Raw genomic sequence first — 4,192 nt, 5'->3', positions numbered from 1 at the left:
ACGAACCGTGGTTATTTTGGGGGGGGGGGGGGGGGGGTGGGGGAGGGCAAAAGCGGGTGGTGATTTTTTTCTTAAGGGTCTAATTTCTTAGTCAGAAATGAATTTATTAACTCATTAGCGCCGGGACGGTGGGCACCCTGCTGTCGGGAGGGGTTAAAGCCTCCAGACTGATTCCCAGCGCCAGTGGGTCCCGAGGGGCTGTGCCGGGCTGGTGCCGGCGGTAGAGAAGTGGTACCCGAGCTCACAGCCGGCACTGACTCTGCTGGGTCACCCCCCCCCGCCCCCAAAATGCCCAGTGCCTTGTCACTGCACCAGGCTGGAGAGCTGAGCTTTTTTGGGGGGTACCAGTACCCACAGGGGTGAGGAGAGGGGTACGAGCCCGCTGGGGCTGCCCAAACCCTCCTGTTCCCCTCCCTGGGATCTGCCGTGGAGGGGAAGGGAGGTTTTGGCTCCTCGGGGTGGGGGCCAGAGCCCCTCGGCATGACCAGCTGGTGCTGCCTGTGCCCGGGGGGGCTGGGTGGGGAGGGGAAAGGGCAGAGCCTGGAGGAGGTACGGGAGCAAGGGGAGAGAGCGAATGACGTTTCCAAGCTAATTTCTGTGAAATTATGAGGTAGGAAGCTGTTTTCAGGAAGTTTTGTCTGTTTTGGGTTTTTTTTTATTCTTAAAAAATAAAATTAATGTCTTGGCTGGGATTTCCCTCCCCTCCGTCACCCTCATGCCTCGGCAGGGATGGCCTCTGTCCCTCGCCCCCCCAGTCCCCTCAGGGTGGCTGCAGTGGCTTGGGGGGGGACACATTTGCCCACTCGGAGTTGTGACTGCCGTGTCTAATGCCCGGGGAGGCTCCGGGAGCCCTGGAAAGGGGGAGCCTTGCCCTGGGCTTGCGGGGAGCTCGCAGTGACTGTGTGTGGAAGTGTCGGGCTGAGACTGGCTGGTGCTGCAGGGGAAGGTCAGACACCCCCAGGCAGGAGGGGGAGGAGGGCACGGGGCAGGGATCCGCTGTCTTCAGCGGGCAGCAGCGGCCTTGCAACGGGCCCCTTTGCTGTTTTGTGCAGTGAGGAGGAGGAGGAGGAGGCAGCAGCCGTGTTTTTGGTGCATGCCCTGGCTTGCAGGGAGGGTGCTGAGCCTCCGCCTCGTGCCTGGGCTCCGGCTGCTGCGTGGGGGGCTCACCCCAGTGCCCCCGGGGCTGGTGAGCCGTGGGGAGACCCACGAGCAGCTGCGCTGGCTCCCGCGCGCCCTCGCACGCTGGCTGGCGGGGCGGCCGTGGCTGCCCAGGCTCTTTGCCCGCCGTCACCCCGTGGACGTGCCCAGCCGCACGCGGCACCTCCCGGGCTCCAGCAAACCCGCTTGGCCTCGGGCCCGGCTGCTGCCAGCTCCTTCTGCTCCTCAGCCGGGTCACCCTGGCCCTGCAAATCCCCCGGGCCGTGACCACCGTGAGGTTCAACAACTGTAAGCACCCCTGGGAGAGCTGAAACAGCCCCGGAGTCTCCCCCCCCTCCCAAGTTTTTTTATCCCTCATCCAAATCCCCAAGGCTCTGTCTGAGCCTCCCCTGAGTTTTGGGGTGAGGACTGGGGTGGTGGGCTCAGCAACCTGCTTGCCATCGGAAAACAGCCCCCAGCTGGGGTTCTGGGGGCTTTTTATCCCCAATTTGGTACTTCTGGCCCCAGGATTTGCCAGGAGGGGACGGTCGCGGCAGGGAGCGGGTTTTTCTCTCCGTGCTGGCCCTCGCGGGCTCCTCTCCTTGCCCCGCTGCCGGCTTTTCCCAGCGCTTTGGAAGCGCTTTGTTGTGGGCGAGGGCTCTGCCCGCTGCGCCCGGAGTTGGCCCCTGGGCTGAGGAGTCCCGGGCAGGGCGGGTGGCCCCGTGGCCCCCGGGCCAGCAGTGGGAGCCCCAAAGCCGCTTTTCCTTAGGCACAACCTTTCCAGCCTCTTCCCAGCCAGGAGAGCTCCCACAGGCACCGGCATCGAAGCGGGAGCCGCTGAATCCAGCCCTGCTGCTGATGCTGGAAGGGACCGGTGCCACCAGTGCCATCCCCACTGGGGACACTGGTCCAGCCCTGCTGGGGACAATTTGGAGCCAGGCAATGGTGCCTGCTCGGGGTAGGGCCAGCAGCAAAACGCTGGAGGGTTTTGTTTCTGTGGCTGTGCTGCGCTGAGGTCACAGGGAGCCGCTCCTGGGCCGGGCGTCGGAGCCCCAAGTGACAGCGGGGTGCAGGCAGGTCCCCAATCCTGGAGGAGCAGCCCCGGTGCTGGGGTGAGGTGCTGGCCAGGCAGTTTGTCCTGCCCCGAGGGGCTGCTGCCAAGGTGCTGGGGCTTGTTTGGGGCAGTGGGGGCCCGGCCGTGGGGCCAAGGGAGGGGTCGGTGGAGGGGGAGCGCGGGAGCCTCACTGACACCTCTGGGCTGAGAACAGGCCAAGTGTGACAGTGGTGGCCAGGTGGAGGGTCCTGGACCATCTCCGGCCCTATGCCGGGCTTTGCTGGGGGGGGGGTCACCTCTTGGCAGCCCCCAGCAAGCGCTGGGTGCGGTGTGGAGCCCGGACTGCTGTGCCGGTGGAAGCGATGGCCCCCAAACTGGTTTGGCCCGTTTCAAACGCTCCCTCTCCTTATCTGGCTTCAAAGGGCTCCTTCTCCATCCCACGCACACAAACACGCTCCCTGGGAGCCCCCGGGGGAGACCCCTGCGCCCCAAAAACCGTGCCCCCCCCCCCCCCAGGCTCTGCCTCCCCTCCATCTTCTCCTTTCAGTATCCCCCAACCCTCCATGTCGCACCCCCAGCTGCTCCGTGCTGGGGGGGCTCGAGGGGATGTGTTGGGTCACGGTCGTGGTGGTGGTGGGGACTGATGGTGACTTTTTGGACCATCATGACAGCAGCGGAGACGCGGCGCCGCTGCCTGTGATGGGGCAGCCGGGCCCCCCAGGCCCCCCAGCTGTATTGAGGCTTTTTGGGGAGCCGCCACGAGCCCCAAGAAGCTCAAACTTGGCCGTGAGGCGAGCGTGGGGTTTGGAGCGCACATGCAAAAACAACGGCGAAGAGACTGGTTGGGTCAGGTCCCGGGGCGGGCCCGTGCTGCAGCCCCACGCCCGCCGCAGACGGCAGCGCCCACCCCGTGCTGGGGCGCCCGGCACCCGCGTAGCACCCAGGGGTGCACCCGCCTGCCCGGGAGGATGCTGCAGGGCAACGGCCCTCTGGGGCCACCCAACAAGGTACGTGCCAGCCCATCCCGCACCCCTCGGCGTGGCCATCCCTGACGCGGGTCCCTGGGGGAAGCCGGTGGCACCCGTCCTGCTGCCAGTCCTCGTGTGCCAGGCGGCAGGGACAGGGTGGGTGCTGCCTGCTCCCGGCCAGCTTCGGCCTTTGTCCCTCCTCTCCCCATGCCTCAGTTTCCCCAGCGTGGCTGCTCCTGGCACACGTGCGCTGTGGCCAGGCTGCGCGGTGCCGTCTTGGCCACTCCCTGCTTGAGATGCCGATGGCAGCGCCAGCCGCGGGCTCCCCTGGGGACCTGGTTTTGGGGACAGGCACCTGGTGGGGGGGGAGCACAGCGTGCGCCCAGGAGCGGGGCGTCTCCCTAGGGACGTGGCTCCGTCACCCCACGGAGGATGGGATGTGGGTGCCTCCGGGCTGGGGGGTCAGTGACACCTTTAGGGACTCCCAGACTGAGTTTATTTAACCTGACCATGGCTGGAGACCCTCGGGAATCCCCCAATTTTTTTCCAAATATATTTTTTTTGATGCCAATTTGCTGCTTTTTAAGCATCCCAGTGCATCCCCACTCCCATCCAGCACTTTCCCCTATTAACGAGCCGCTTTATGAGGTCAGCGCTGCTGCTTTTGGCTTCAAACCTGCCTCAACACCCCCCCCCCCAACCCCTCCGAGACCCCCCCAGTTTCCATCTTGAAGCCGCAGGGCGGTGTCACAGCAGGGGCTGGGGGAAGGGGGCTACCAGTGGGCTCGGGGCCATCCCTGGAGCCCCATTGTCCCCTGGGGACCAAGGGGCTCCCAGGGCTGTCCCCAAGCCCCAGGTGCCTGGCACGGGGACGGTGGGCAGGCAGCAGCTTGCGTGGGGAGCGAACCGCCCTCCCCGCCTGCTCCCGGGGGGGAACCCGTGATTCATCTGGGCTTGGAGGGTTGGGAGCGCCCCGCTGAGCTCTGCCAAACTCGGTGCACCCGTTGACGCTCCCCGCGTGGGTGGTGCCAAG

Source organism: Strix aluco, chromosome 16 (genome assembly GCF_031877795.1).
Source record: "Strix aluco isolate bStrAlu1 chromosome 16, bStrAlu1.hap1, whole genome shotgun sequence".
Taxonomy (NCBI): Eukaryota; Metazoa; Chordata; class Aves; order Strigiformes; family Strigidae; genus Strix; species Strix aluco.
The sequence above is the reverse complement of the archived record's forward strand: the minus strand, read 5'-3'. Positions refer to the sequence as shown.